Source organism: Somniosus microcephalus, chromosome 1, assembly GCF_052327205.1.
Source record: "Somniosus microcephalus isolate GS21.2 chromosome 1, FLI_Smic_1.0, whole genome shotgun sequence".
In the NCBI taxonomy this organism is placed as follows: domain Eukaryota; kingdom Metazoa; phylum Chordata; class Chondrichthyes; order Squaliformes; family Somniosidae; genus Somniosus; species Somniosus microcephalus.
In genome coordinates this window covers 73,094,965-73,110,876 of record NC_140987.1, presented here as the reverse complement: position 1 = coordinate 73,110,876, position 15,912 = coordinate 73,094,965, and positions in this window count along the sequence as shown.

The following is a 15,912-nucleotide window of genomic DNA, read 5'->3' as shown; positions in this document are numbered from 1 at the left end:
ACAAGGGTAGTCACTTGGGTGTAATGTTGTGTTTATTTTTTAAATGCCATCACTTGCTTATTGTCATAAAACATTCTGATGGCAAACTGTTGCAGTTGTGGCATGTGTCATTTTGCAAATGGGACTTCCACATTGAGGGCTTAGAGCAACTTGCAACTGTCAGTATGGTGGTCAGAGTGATAGGAATCCATAGGTTCTTGGCCACTGTCGATGGTCTGATAAGAATGTGCGAGGCAAAAGTGTTTAATTGTGCAGGCTAAGCAAATCTGGCCAAGATGAGTGCACCCCTTGCATGCCGGGCAGCAATGTGGTCGCGCGCTGGCGCCTTCTGGCCTGTGCAGCTTCAGGTGGGTGAGCAGCAGCCTGGCGCTCCTGTTGTTGCTGTGGCTGTTGGTGCTGCTGTTGTTCAGGGTTCTGCTGCTGCCGCAGCTGGTCTTCGTTGAATCTGATATCCAGGAGGAAAGGAAATAAATGGTTCCCATTCTTCTGGTATATACCTCAGTTGAGGAAGCGCTCATTCAAGGTGGGGAGAGGGGTTTCCCAGAAGGTCACACTGGAGATGGGTGTCAGGCTCCAAACTTCCACAACAATGAGTAGGCCTGTTAAAAGTTCCCCCAGACCTGAGACAACAAAGTTCTGCCACCTGCAAATGAAGATTGGTGAAAACTCCTTTTTAATGGTTGGGCTGCAGCTGTTAGTAAGCAATCCACTTGTGCTGCCACCAGGTTTCACTGGCGTGTTTCAGAGGAGGCGTACAGCACGTGGAAAAACTGTTAAAATCAGAAAGGCCTCTCAAAATAGGATTCTAGAGGCACTTAACTGGTTGTTAAGGGCCTTAAAGGCCTATCCCGACTCTTGGAGGCGGGATGGAGACGGGGTCAGAAAACTCACATGTGGGAAAATTGCTCGGAGGTGGGATGGAGGCGGGATCAGGCCCGCCTGCCAGTTTTTGCGATTTTAACACCTCACATGCCTCCAATCCCGCCTCCTCAGGTCTGGCAAAATTGAGCCCATAGAGTACAAAAGGAAGGAAGTTACGATGAACCATTGTAAAACACTGGTTCGGCCTCAACTTGAGTATTGTGCCCAATTCTGGGCACCGCACTTTAGGAAGGATGTGAAGGCCTAAGAGAGGGTGGGCTAGAAATTCAGTATAGCCACTTTTGGGGCGGTAAAGTCGGGCGGTCGCTAAAGTTAGCGCCCGCCGGAAACTGCAGGTCACTTCGCCGAAATTCAGTAGATCTGGCCAAGAGTTTGGGCGAGCGCTGAAACTGGCGTTGCACTCCTATCTTCAGGCGCTAAGCCGGCGGTGCGGACTGATAACGCCGAGGCCGGGCGCAGCGCAGGTGCGGTCATGTTTTGATTGACAGCAGACACCCTGACGCCGGCCAGCTCTTAAAGGGGGAAGGGTCGACTTTGTCTGCAGCCACGCCCTGGATAGTGGAGCCCTGCAGCTAGGCCTGAACACTGCTGGTGGACCCAAATAGCGCCTGAAGCCATGGAGAAGGCCCGTGAACGAGCGCAGCGCTTCTCCCAGCATGCTTTGAGGGTGCTGGTTAGGGGGTTGGAAAGGTACAAAGAGGTCTTGTGCCCGGACAGTGGCAAGAAGGCTCCCAGGAGGCAGTACAGGAGAGCCTGGAGGAAAATTGCCCACAGGGTGTCAGTCAACAGCGATGTCCCCAGGACTGGTGACCAATGCCGCAAGAAGGACAACGACCTCGCTCGGATGGTCAAGGTGAGTACCCTTTCCAGTGTCCTCCTCATCCTTGCATGTGCACCTCACATTATGGGCAAAGGGACCTCAAAGGCCTAATGGCCAGCCCTCCTCCCGCAGCTATGGCACTGGCATGATCCTCAATAGCACTTTCTGCACTTAACACACTGGCCGAGCTATTCGACCATGGGAGGCAGTGCACACAACAACAGGGCACCACACTGGCCAAGCTATTCCACCATGGGAGGCAGTGCACACAACAACAGGCCACCACGCTGGCCAAGCTATTCCACCATGGGAGGCAGTGCACACAACAACAGGGCACCACACTGGCCAAGCTATTCCACCATGGGAGGCAGTGCACACAACAACAGGCCACCACAATGTACTTAGAGGCCGTCCTTTCTCTTGCAGGCCAAGATGGCCCGGAATTTGAAGAGCCAGAATGTCACCGGGGGAGGCCGTGCCCAGTTCCAGGAGCTCAGTGAGCTGGAGGAGAGCGTGGCTCGACTCATGCGTGGCCGGGTGGTTGGCCCTGTTGCCATTGGAGATGCCGACCCTGTGCTGCGACCCAATGGTAAGGAGATGACCGTTTGGACCTCTCTCGTTCCCCTAGCGCATCAGATCTACATCCTTTGCCACTGTCCGACCAATGCGCTGAATGCCACCACTCATGCCTCCCTCGCTGACGCCCTGTCCTCACTGTAAAGCTACTCTTGTGCCTTCCTGCTTTCAGCTGGTGAGGAGGAGGTCCCTGAAGCAGAGAGTGCCAGACCCTCGGAAGAGGAGCACGACGAGGACCAACAGGAAGGCGGCACATCGGGGGAAGCATCATCTGCGCCAGGGGATGACAATGGAGGGGACACGTCTTGCCTGGAGGAGAGCCAGGGGGAAGTGTTGCAGGGGGGTGTAGCTCCTGGGCCCAGTGCTGTCCAGGCACGCGGGAAGGGTCGGGCAGAACGGCGGCTTTCTCCCCAGAGGGGGGAAGTGTTGCAGGGGAGGGCAGTTGCTGGGCCCAGTGGCGTCCAGGCACGCGGGAAGGGTCGGCCAGCTCGGCGGCCTTCTCCCCAGAGGGAGAGTCCAGCCTCCAGTCCGGAGACGGACCTCGCCCAGGAGGTGCGCCTCCTTGATCAAATGTCGGCGGATTCGGAGCGGCGCCACAAGGACTTCATGGGGGTTGTGGGACAGTTGCCTCAGGCCATTGAGTCCCTGGCTCATAGTGTGGCCGCTTTCGGGGAATCACAGGCCAGGGGTGTTGAGCAACTCGCGGCAGCACACGCCAGGGGTGTTGACCAACTCGCGGCAGCACAGGACAGGGTTGTCGAGCAACTCGTGGCAGCACAGGACAGGGGTGTCCACCAACTCGCGGCAGCGCAGGACAGGGGTGTCCACCAACTCGCAGCAGCGCAGGACGCGAGTCGCGAGTTCATGAGTTCATGAGTGGTGCCGTGCAGACACTCACTGATCTGATGCGGGCACAGACCAGGGCAGTTCGGGCACTCACTTCTGCCACACTCGCTGTGTCGCGGAAGCATCGCCAGGGCACCCGCCGCCCTGCTGCAGCACAGCGGTCTGGCCTCCACCAGATTGCTGCGCTTGCTGCACTGCCAGCCCGGCCGAGTGCCAGTGTCTCTGGCGAACAGCGAGCGTGTGCCATCAGCCAGCTTGCCCCCATTGCTGCAGCCGCCACTGCAACTCCCCCAGCCAAGGTGCGACGAGCTGCTGCAGAGACTGATGCTGCGCAGCCACAGCTGCAGCAGTCAGCAGCCGGCCCCTCCAGGGCCGGACCTCGTCTAGGCCGACCCCCAAGGGCATCTGCCGTCACGCATTCTGCCCCTCAGGAGCCTTCCCCCAGCCTTGCAACACCCACAGGGCCCAGGTTGAGGTGGAGCAACAGGTCGGGCAGGGGCCGCACAAGGCTGCACAAGGACTCGCCCTCTCGGCACACCCAGTAGAGAATGGTGGCAACGGTGTTTTTTATATGGGGGTGTTTGTGTTGTGGGGGGGCCTTCTTTTGGTAAGGCCGAGGATGAAGGCCAATGGTTTTTTATATGGGGGTGTTTGTGTTCTGTTGTGGGGGGGCTTCTTTTGGTAAGGCCGAGGATGAAGGCCAATTGGATGGGCATGTTTTGTTATTCCTCCCCAGGTTGTGGGAGTGAGATATTCTTTTCACAGTTTTTTGGGGGGTGTTGTCTGTTTTTCTGTTTCATGTGGGAAGGGCCCTGAGTTTGTTAAATAAAGCTTTTTATTTATTCAGCTTGTCCAGGTGTCATGTTTCCAGTGGTTGTTGCGTTAAGCGGCTGAGGGCTTGCGGAGCGGCTGCATTCAGGTGCGTTCATTGCCACAAGCCATTCCCTGACAGGGGGCCTAGAAGTGTCGTTCAATAAGCCGCCGGCGGACGGCCCTTGGACCTTGTGGCTCCCTCCTGGGCTGGTACTCCTCCTCCTCCTCCTCCTCCTCCTCATGGTCCTCCTGCTCGTCCTCCTGAGGTGGTGGCCCAACGTGAGGTGGCAGTGCCTGAGTCCTGCGGATAGCCAGGTTGTGCAACATGCAGCAAACGACGACGAACTGGGAGACTCTATCCGGCGAATACTGTAGAGATCTGCCGGAGTGATCCAGGCAGCGGAACCGTTGCTTGAGGACGCCAATCGTTTGCTCTATGATGTTCCTTGTGGCTTGATGGCTTTCGTTGTATGCCTCCTCCGCAGGGGTCCTGGGCGCGCGGAGCGGGGTCATGAGCCATGTACACAAAGGGTAGCCCTTGTCCCCAATAAGCCATCCCCTTGGTGGAGGCTGTGCCTCGAACATGTCAGCCACAGTAGTCTGGCACAGGATAAATGCATCGTGGCTGCTTCCTGGAAAGCGGGCATTGACAGCTAGGATGCGCTGCCTGTGGTCACACACCAGCTGTACATTGAGGGAATGGTAGCCCTTCCGGCTGCGGTAATCCTCAGCATTGTCGATAGGTGCCCGCATAGCCACATGTGTGCAGTCAATGGCGCCCTGCACCATGGGGAAGTCCGCGATCCTGCCAAATCCAACTGCACGCTGCTCCTGCCTCTCTAGGGTCATGGGGAAGGAGATGAATTGGTGTCTCCTCGCGAAAAGGGCATCGGTGACCTGCCGGATGCAGTGATGCACGGCGAACTGGGAGATGTTCACTATGTCCCCAGCAACGGCTTGGAAGGAGCCGCTTGCATAAAAGTTCAGAGCCACCGTGACCTTCACTTCCACCGAGAGAGACGTCCTGCACATCAGCTGCGGACGCAGATCTCGGTGAAGCAGCTGGCAGATCTCTGCAACCACCTCCCTTCTGAAGCACAGCCTCTTAACACACTGCGCGGCAGTCATGGTGAGATAGGACACCTGCTGCCGGTATTCCCTGAGTGGGTAAGGCCTACGTTGCCGACGCCTGATGGCCCCTCTGCGTCTAGGCATGGCTGGCCCTCTCACACAGCGTCTGCGAGCCCTTCGCACATAATGCTGCAACTGAGGGTTGCCACCCCATACAGCCCCCATAATAAACTTGCAAACAGTGAAATCACAATGAATCAAATTTCCAAGCTCTGGCCAGAAGCTAAAAATACCTCTCCTATGTTGTCCCAAATCAGTAAGCTCTGTTCCTTGGTCTCTGTCCAGAAATCCAAAGCACTAAAGTCATTGCAGCAAAATGGCTGGGCTTTATAGGTCAGTGTATGTGCCCTTTAATTAGCGCTCCCCGAGGCCCGCAGGGCCTCTGTTGCGTTCCACTTCACAGTTCTTAACAGCGCCACGCCCACATTGGGCGGGCGCCACTGAATTTCCGGTTTGGGGCGCACAAACAGCGTTGCACGACGAAATGACGTCATAAGCTGCGCGCGCAGCTGAGCAGGCGCAAACACTTTGCGCCGGCGCTAAATGACAACTGAAGGTGGGCGTAGGAGCAGTTCGTTCTGCGCCCGGGCACTAAGTGCCTAGCGCTGGAAATCTACCCCTCTTATGGCGTTAACGGCTGGCGAACGCAACTGAATTTCTAGGCCGGTGTGTTCTGTACTCCTCATGTCTATGATTCGACAGACAGCTAAACCCTCATCACCAAACAGGAGGCGTTGATACTTTTTTATCCAGTTTAATGACGCAGAGTGAAACTACAAAGAGAACAAGAAATTACAACATCAAATAAGGCTGATTGGTATTACAATCACGATCTGAATACACAAAATAAACCTAGGATAGTAGAATGAAATGTTACCACTATAACTCAACGGTTCTATTACAATTTGAGGTAAATATGATACAACAATCAAAAGTCTAACACAGGAATGCCAGGGGAAAGACTAATAGCCAGCCACCATGGAACTCCACAAAGTGCAATATTTTAACTCATCTGGCCACAAATATCAAAAAATGGTGACAAAGTGTAAGGGGTTTTCTTCGAGAGATTTCCCTGAGGTTTCTCTCTCTAGAGGCCTCTCTCTCTTGCACAGTAAAACCTTGAGTGGTTCGACCCACTCGCCCCTTAGATTCTATACTCTGGACTTAGGCGCAGGAACTACAATGTAGAGAAAACTCTTGTAGACCAAGTTTGATGAAACAAAAATGAAATTTTATTGCATAAGGAAAAAATATCAAATCAAATGCAAGCAGATAAGGGAGTACATGGGAGGGAAAAACACACAAACAAATCATAACGACACAGTACTAACTAAAGCAAATACAGGCATCTTATACTCTACAAAGATCATCATGAAATAAGGAAACACACGGAACATCGAGGGATAACAACTCATGTTAATTGTACCCTTAAATCCACCCCCTATCTAGATCTGATTGTGAAGGGCCAGAAACATGCTCACCAATCCCACTAGGAAGTGCAAGGTTTTGAAATCAAGTCTGTGTTTTGTCCTTTCAGGCGTTTCGTTTCCACGTGGATCATGGAGCCCCTGCGAGCTGCGCCACACCTCTCTCCTGAGGTGGGGGTCGGGGGCGGCTGGACACTGGTGGGCCTGGATGTCGGCAGGGTCGAGGATCGTCGGCTCGACCCTGGTTAGTGGAGCCTTGGGCTAGCTCCCATCGCTTCTTCCATTTCTTTTCTCTTCTCCCGAGCCGGGGTGGCTGGAAGGTTTCTTCTCATGGGACCTTTATTATTTTTTGTCTCTTCTCCAAAGTTGGGTCGATGGCCTCTCATTCCGGCAGTGGCCCGGGGATGGTCGATGATCTCCCGATGTGTTTCCCCGGGGCGGAACGCCGGCTTCGAGACGGCCTTCTCGATGTTGGCTTTCTTCTTCCTCCTGCGAGTGCCTGCTTCTTCTTCTGGGTGTCCGGATTCAAGCTGGAACTCTCCAGCTCCGACTGTCTTCAAGCTTGCAACTGTAACCCCCTCCAACTGTAACTCCAGTTATACCTTTTCTTCAGAGGCTTCACTTCCCGCCCAAAATCAGGTTAGTCTTTGTTTTACTTTTGGCGGGCTGGGAGCACAGCGGGGTAGTTATTATATTTTAAAATGTCTTAAACGGCTGGTAAAGGCCCATCTCTGGTCTGGAATGACCTTCATTGTTTTTAATGTCCTGCTGATCTCGTTATCTAGTCCTGGGTGCTGTTCTCATGAATATGAAATTGTCCCCTTTTGCCTGGGTCAACATTTTGATGGCCTCTGTCTCCAGGCCGATCTTGACTAGATCTGCATCTAATCCATATGCATACTTGTGGGTCTGGTTTCGTTCTCTCAGAAACGGCTTCCAGAACTTGCTGTAGGTTGAATCCACAAAGCTGTCTGAGGTTGCGCAGGAACCATTTTAAAGTGCCCCAATATGCTGGTCGCATGGTATGGCGGCCATTTTGTATGCCCCCTTTTCTGGGCTTCTTTTAAAACAGTATTTAAAATCACGGCCTCTTCTGCCATTTGACCCTTATTAATACAAAGTCCAATTTTGCGAATCCTACAAAAGATCGAACGTAAAGACATCTGATAAAAGGCTACTTACAGACAATGCCAATCAAAGAGGGAAACTGAAAAGGATGGCGTTAGATGCTGCAGAATCACCAGCCATGAATTCTGGCTCCCTCGTGGTTGTGTTTCACTTTCACTTTCTAATCATGTCACATGACATAAATCAACAATAAGGAGGTAAGTAGTAAAAACACTAGGGGGAGACAAAAAACAATACTAAAGTCTCATAGGGGACATAACAGGGTGCAGAAAAGATTTACAAGAATAGTTCCAGGGATGGGGGACTTCAGTTACATGGATAGACTGGAGAAGCTGGGGTTGTTCTCCTTAGAGCAGAGAAGGTTGAGAGGAGATTTGATCGAAGTGTTCAAAATCTTGAGGGGTCTAGACAGAGTAGATAGAGAGAAACTGTTCCCATTGGCGGACACAGATTTAAGGCAGAAGATCCAAAGGCGACATGAGGAAAAAGCAACGAGTGGTTAGGATCTGGAATTCACTGCCTGATACGGTGGTGGAGGCAGATTCAATCATGGCTTTCAAAAGGGAATTGGATACGTACCTGAAGGAAAATAATGTGCAGGGCTATGGGTAAAGTGTGGGGGAGGTGGACTAGCTAAAGTGCTCTTGCAGAGAGCCGGCATGGGCTTGACTGGTTGAATGGCCTCCTTCTGTGCTGTAACCATGCTATGATTCTATGGGGGAAAAATTCAGTATCGCCTCTTTTGGGCCGCCATTATCGGCCGTGCAAAAAGTTTTATCGCCTGGCGCTAATTATCGCCTCCAACGGCAAACTTGGCTTTTATCGCCCCTGGAGGTGATTGGAGCACTAAATCAGGCGCTTCATACCTGTCTTAAGGTGCAAAGGCCGAGGAGCGAGGCGCTACCTCAGAGCGCTGGTGAAGCAAGGAAGGGCAAATCAAAATGAACCCGCAAAGTGCTACTCAGTACCTAAAACTCCTTCACACAGCATTGAATCTCTCCAGAAGTCTCTCTCTCTCTCTCAGAATGCGTGGTGCAAAAATGTCACCGACTAAAAAAGGCAGGAAGCGGTCACCTTTAAATAGTGCTCCCCCAGTCCCTTTCTGACTGCAAAACGCTCCCCTCAACCTGTCGTTGCTAGCGTCAGGCGGTAAGGCAGGGGGCGCCACTCAATATCCAGTCCGGGGCGCTACCGGGGCGTTGCGCACTCCACTGACGTCACGATCTGCCGGCACAGGAGATTGTGGCGGTAGTGTTTAGTGCCGCCGCAAAATGTCTAGTTAATGTCGTGAGTGGCGCAAACATCGCCGCGCCCGGACACTAGTTGCTTTGCGCCCCATTAGCGTCCTCTTAAGGCGCTAACGGGAGGTGCAAACAACTGAATTTTTCCCCCTATGATTCTACTGATAGAAAGGGTGCGAGATTTTACTGTAGGAATAGCCGGGAGGGAGTTGCCGGCTCTCAAGCCAATAATCTCTGTCTATTTTGTATCAGTTACTCCTCATGAACTGCCACTGTTCTGAACCCACTCAGATTTAAAAATAGCTCAGAAGATCAAGCATCAGTTTAGTTCCTCATCTCAAAACAAGGACACAGTTTATTTTGCATTTCACTGAACAGAGGGATTAACCTTTCTTTGCATTGGGACCTGATCCATTGATGGCCATGAAATTTATTTTATCCTCATTAATTCTGGATAATGCTGACACATGCTGCACTGTGAGCCTGGTTTAATTATCAATGGATATTTCTCTACAGCATCTGAGTGATTCATTAGAACTAGCACGACAGGACAGAAGAGCTTTCATTGCCATATGAAATGACCCATCAAATTGCTCTCCCTAGATGTGTGCTAACTGTCAGCTATTATTAATCTCCACCTCCATTAAATTATACAAGGCACCCATGCAATTCCCACAATTAAAAAAAATCTTTGCCTCTCACTCCGCTGTTAATGATACTCTTACATTAATACATTGGTTGTTTTAAAGTTATCAGCCCAGAAATTGGGCCATGTAGAGCCGTTTTTCAGGTGCTATTCGGCCTAGTAAAGCCCAGAGATGGGCAGGAAGCGTGTATAAATTTCCGGCCGCCATATTGGGTAAGGACAATACGGAGGCGTCCTTTACCCACACCTGAAGCAGGGGTTAGCCTTTTGCAATAGAAACAGAAAATTCTGGAAATACTCAGCAGGTCAGGCAGCATCTGTTGAGAGAGAAACAGAGTTAACGTTTCAGGTCAATGACCTTTCGTCAGAACTCAAGAGACAAACGGAAATCCCGTCTGAGAGAAGAGTAGAACTTCCTCAAGGTGGGCATTCCTAGACGAGAAGTGGCAGTGAATTAAACACTAATACAAAAGTAAAATACTACGGATGCTGGAATATAGAAGCAGAAAATGCTGGAAATACTCTGCAGGTCAGATAGCATCTGTGGAGAGAGAAACAGAGTTAACTTTTCGGGTCGATGACCCTTCATCAGAACTGACCTTTCATTAGCCTTTTGCATATGCCAATAGGGGGCCTAACATCTGGTTGAGGTCCCTGCCACATTTAGTATTAATGTTTACATCTAATTTTCACTAGTTTATTTGCACTGACTTGTGAGGGGAAATTTTAATTCCCTTCTGAGGGAAAGCGGAGGGGGAGCAGCTAAAATACAACAGCTCTATTTCCCGCATTGTTCCCACCAATTGCCCATTTTAGCACAGCTGTTTTTTTGGAGGTGGTTGAGGCTCCCGGCAGAGTCATTAATAAATGTTGTACATGGGACCCCTGATACTGGAGCCAAGAGCCTGCATGGCGTCAGTAGGTGCACCCCTGAGAGATGCTACTACAGGTGCCAGAGAATCTTGGACAATAGCCCAAGTGCAGTGGGTATAGAGGTGACCACACACTCCATGATAGACTGTAGTGACTCGAAGCCATGTGTGAATGCTACACACAAGTTGGAAGTAGCCTCCTCTACAGGGTCCAACATGGTGTGTAACTCCCCTCTACAGCAAGGCAAGGATGCAAGCTTGTCCTTGGGCAGTCTGTGTCCTAAGCCATCCTCTCCCCCTGCCCTTGCTCCTAGACATGTGTGCTCGGAACATCACCCAGTGCAGGCTTCTCTAACTCACTGTCTACAGATCATGGGATGCCAATTTCTGAGCTGGTGCTAGCAAGGGTAAGTGTGCATGACGATGCATCATCAGTTGGACTGTCCACCTCCTCCTCTGCTGTTAATGGGCCTGGGACTTGTGCTGGACCTGGAAAGGTGGGGAGAGAAAATGATTACTAGCTAGAGGGAAGGGTGAGTCATAGCAAAGGAGTGGTCACTCAATGAAGCACCAGGGTATGATGCAGATTGTGCGAGGGGGGAGAGTAAGAGAAAAGGAGGTGTCAAAAAGGAGGACCACCCTGTGGCACGTTGACTCCTGCCTCGCCATCTGTGATAGCGCTGTCTCACCTTCTACCCATGACCTCCAAAGCAACATCTTCTGCTCGTGTGATGCCTCCGAAAGATGGTGGCCCAGCTCTGGTGCGGGTACTCCCCCTAACGTTGTGAGCCAGCTTGTCCTGTGGTAGGAAATGGGATGTGTTAGTGAAAGGTCTACTGAAGTGTTGTGAATGTCTGTGTGTGAGGGGAGAATAGTTTGGCTGGAAGTTTTGAAGAAGCATCAGATTTAGAATAGTTATGGAAAAGGACAAGGAACAATCAAGCGTAAAAATACTTAACTGGAGGAAGGCTAATTTCAGTGAGTTGAAAAGGGATCTGGCCCAGGTGGATTGGAATCAAAAATTGGTAGGCAAATTATTAATTGAACAATGGGTGGCCTTCAAGAGGAAAAAGGTTCGGGTACGGTATAGACACATTCCCATGAGGGGGAAAGAAAGGACATCCAAAGCCAGACCTCCCTGGAGGACTACAGATATTTAAATTAAAATGATAGAGTAAAAGGAGGCTTATGACAAATGTATGGTTCATAATATTGTAGAGAACCAAAATGAATACAGAAAATACAGAGAAAAATCTAAAAAAGGGAATAAGAGGGGCAAAGAGAGAGTATGAGAATAGATTAGCAGCTAACATAAAAGGGAACCCAAAAGACTTTTATAAACATAAAAATAGTAAAAGGGTAGTCAAAGGAAGGGTGAGGCCGATTAGGGGCCATAAAGGAGATCTGCTTGTGGAGGCAGAGGGCATGTCTGAAGTACTAAGTGAATACTTTGCATCTGTCTTCACTAGAGAAGAGGATATTGCCAATGTAGCAGTAAAGGAAGAGGTAGTAGAGGAATTGGATAGGATAAAAATAGGCAATGAGGAGGTAATAAAAAGGTTGGCAGTCCTCAAAGTAGAAATGTTACCCAGTCCGGATTGTTTTTTTTACTCGTTTATGGGATGTGGGCGTCGCTGGCAAGGCCAGCATTTATTGCCCATCCCTAATTGCCCTTGAGAAGGTGGTGGTGAGCCGCCTTCTTGAACCGCTGCAGTCCGTGTGGTGAAGGTACTCCCACAGGGCTGTTAGGTAGGGAGTTCCAGGATTTTGATCCAGCGACGATGAAGGATCGGCGATATACTTCTAAGTCAGGATGGTGTGTGACTTGGAGGGGAACTTGGAGGTGGTGGTGTTCCCATGCGCCTGCTGCCCTTGTCCTTCTAGGTGGAAGAGGTCGGGGGTTTGGGAGGTGCTGCTGAAGAAGCCTTGACGAGTTGCTGCAGTGCATCTTGTAGATGGTACACACTGCAGCCACGGTATGCCAGTGGTGGAGGGTGTGAATGTTTAAGGTGGTGGATGGGGTGCCAATCAAGTGGGTTGCTTTGTTCTGGATGGTGTCGAGCTTCTTGAGTGTTGCTGGAGCTGCACTCATCCAGGCAAGTGCAGAGTATTCCATCACACTCCTTACTTGTGCCTTGTAGATGGTGGAAAGGCATTGGGGAGTCAGGAGGTGAGACACTTGCCACAGAAAACCTAGCCTCTGACCTGCTCTTGTTGCCACAGTATGTATATGGCTGGTCCAGTTAAGTTTCTGATCAATGGTGACCCCCCAGGATGTTGATGGTGGGGGATTCGGTGATGGTAATGCCGTTGAATGTCAAGGAGCGGTGGTTAGACTCTCACTTGTTGGAGATAGTCATTGCCTGGCACTTCTGTGGCGCGAATGTTACCTGCCACCTATCAGCCCAAGCCTGAATGTTGTCCAGGTCTTGTTGCATGCGGGCATGGACTGCTTCATTATCTGAGGAGTTGTGAATGGCACTGAACACTGTGCAGTCATCAGCGAACATCCCCATTTCTGACCTTATGTTGGAGGGAATGTCATTGATGAAGCAGCTGAAGATGGTTGGGCCTAGGACACCGCCCTGAGGAACTCCTGCAGCGATGTCCAGGGGCTGTGATGATTGACCTTCAACCACCACAACCATCTTCCTTTTTGCTAGGTATGACTCCAGCCAGTGAGAGTTTTTCCCCCGATTCCCATTGACATCAGTTTTATTAGGGCTCCTTGATGACACACTCGGTCAAATGCTGCCTTGATATCAAGGGCAGTCACTCTCACCTCACCTCTGGAATTCAGCTCCTTTGTCCATGTTTGGACCAAGGCTGTAATGATGTCGGGCTGTAATGAGGATGGGATGGATCCTAAGTTGCTAATGAAAGTCAGCACGGATTTGTTAAAGGCAAATCATGTTTGATTAACTTGATTGAGTTCTTTGATGTTGTGTATATGTACTTTGAAAATAAGTTTGATAAAGTACCACATAATAGACTTGTTAGCAAAATTAAAGCCCATGGGATTAAAGGGAAAGTGGCTAAATGGATATGAAATTGGTTAAGAGACAGAAAACAGAGAATAGTAGTGAACGGTTGTTTTTCAGATTGGAGGGAAGCATACAGTGTTGTTCCTCAGGGGTCGGTATTAGGACCACTGTTCTTTTTGATATATATTAATGACCTGGACTTATACAAGGCATAATTTTCAAAGTTTGCAGATGACACAAAACTTGGAAATGTAGTAAACAGTGAGGAGGATAGTAACAGACTTCAAGAGGGCATAGATAGACTAGTGAAATGGGCAGATACATTCAGATGAAATTTGAAGTGTGAAGAGATACATTTTGGTAGGAAGAATGAGGAAAGGCAATATAAACTAAAGGATACAATTTTAAAGTGGGTGCAGGAACAGAGAGAGCTGGGGGTGTATGTACACAACTCTTTGAAGGTGGCAGGACAAGTTGAGCAGGCTGTTAAAAAAGCATATGGGAGCCATGGCTTTATTAATAGAGGAATAGAGCACAAAAGCAAGAAACTTATGCTAAACCTTTATAAAACATTGGTTTGGCCTCAGCTGGAGTATTGTGTTCAATTCTGGGCACCACAGTTTAGGAAAGATGTCAAAGCTTTAGAGAGAGTGTAGAAGAGATTTATTACAATGGTACCAGGGATGTGGGACTTCAGTTATGTGGAGAGTCTGGAGAATCTGGGTTTGTTCTCCTTAGAGCAGAGAAGGTTAAGAAGAGATTTGATAGAGATGTTCAAAATCATGAAGAATTTTGGTAGAGTAAATAAGTAGAAACTGTTTCCAGTGACAGAAGGGTCAGTAACCAGAGGACACAGATTTAAGGTGATTGGCTAAAGAACCAGAGGTGACATGAGAACATTTTTTTTTAATGGAGCGAGTCACTGTGATCTGGAATGTTCTGCCTGAATGGGTGGTGGAAGCAGATTGAATAATAACTTTCAAAAGGGAATTGAATAAATACTTTAAGGGATAACATTTATGTGGCTATGGGGAAAGATCAGGGGAGTGGGACAAAATGGATAGCTCTATCAAAGAGTCACGATGGGCCAAATCGCCTCCTTTGTGCTGTATTATTCTATGATTCTATAGGGGGAAAAATTCGGTCTTGCCCATTTTGGGGCGCTAATATTGGCCAGGCACAAAGTTTAGCGCCCGGTGCTAATTATCGCCTCCGACTGCAAAATTCGCCTCTATCGCCCCTGGAGGTGATTTGAGCGTTAAATCAGGCGCTACAAACCTCTCTTAAGGTGCAAACATCAGGGAGCGAGGCGCTACCTCAGAACACTACTGAAGCTCAGGCGATGCCAATTACCATAGAAGCCAGACAGACGGGCGCCATCCAGTTCTTAAACGGGAGGGGTCATCTTGCTGGCCAGCCACTCCCTGCTCATTGCAGCCTTGAATCTCGGCCTGGAGAGACCTCAAAAGCAATTGTGTTGGAAGCACTAATGATAGGCCCACGGAAAGAGCTCGGCACTTAGGAACCTCAAAAGTGGTGCTGAGGGCCAAAACTCCTTAAGACAGCGTTAAAACCAAAAATTTTGGACAAGAAACAGGAAGCGCCCGCCTTTAAATAGCGCTCCCCCAGCCCCTTCCCGACTTGAAAACGTTCCCCTCTACCTGTTGTTCCTAGCAGTAGACGCTAAGGCAGGGAGCGCGACTCAATACCCGGTCTGGGGCGCTACCGGGGTGTTGCACGCTTGACTGACATCACGATCTGCGGGTGCAGGAGATCGTGGCGGTAGTGTTTCGTGCTGCTGCAGAATGACTGGTCAATTTTGCGAGCAGCGCTAACATCGCCGCGCCGGGCGCTAGCTGCTTTGCGCCCCATTAGCGCCCTCTTAGGCAATCAAATTTTTCCCTATGATTCTTGGCGTGTGCAAGAGATTGTGAGAGCAGTGTCAGGTGCTGGGTGTGGAGGGGTGGTTTTTGCTGTGATCTATTGAGAGTTGTGTGAAGCATGGGAGGACATACATTTCACTGTTGCTGTTGTAGTAATGTGGTGCAGGGCTATGCTGCCAAATTACAAATTGGAGTCTTAACTTAGCAGCCCGGGTCAATTCATTACATTTCCTGCTCTCGGGTTCTGACGAAAGGCCATCGATCTGAAATGTTAACTCTGTTTCTCTCTCCACAGATGCTGCCTGACCTGCTGAGTATTTCCAGCATTTTCTGTCTTTATTTCATTAAACTTCTTACTGCTTCCAGGAATGGGGCACTATGCTTCTGGTGTTCATTTGTCTGCCATCTCTGACCCTTGGTCTCTGGCCATGTAGCAGGGCACACATCTCCCATCCACAATGAAGAGGATGTTCTTCCTCCTCATGACATTCTCCACTGGCACTGTTGTAGAACTGCGGCAGCCTAGCGGGAGTCTTATCAGCCGCAGCTCAGTGGTGCTACTCTCGCCTCCGAGTTAGAAGGTTTTGGGTTTAAGTCCCACTCCAGAGACTTGAGCACGTAATCCAGGCTGACACTCCAGTGCAGTACTGAGGGAGTGCTGCA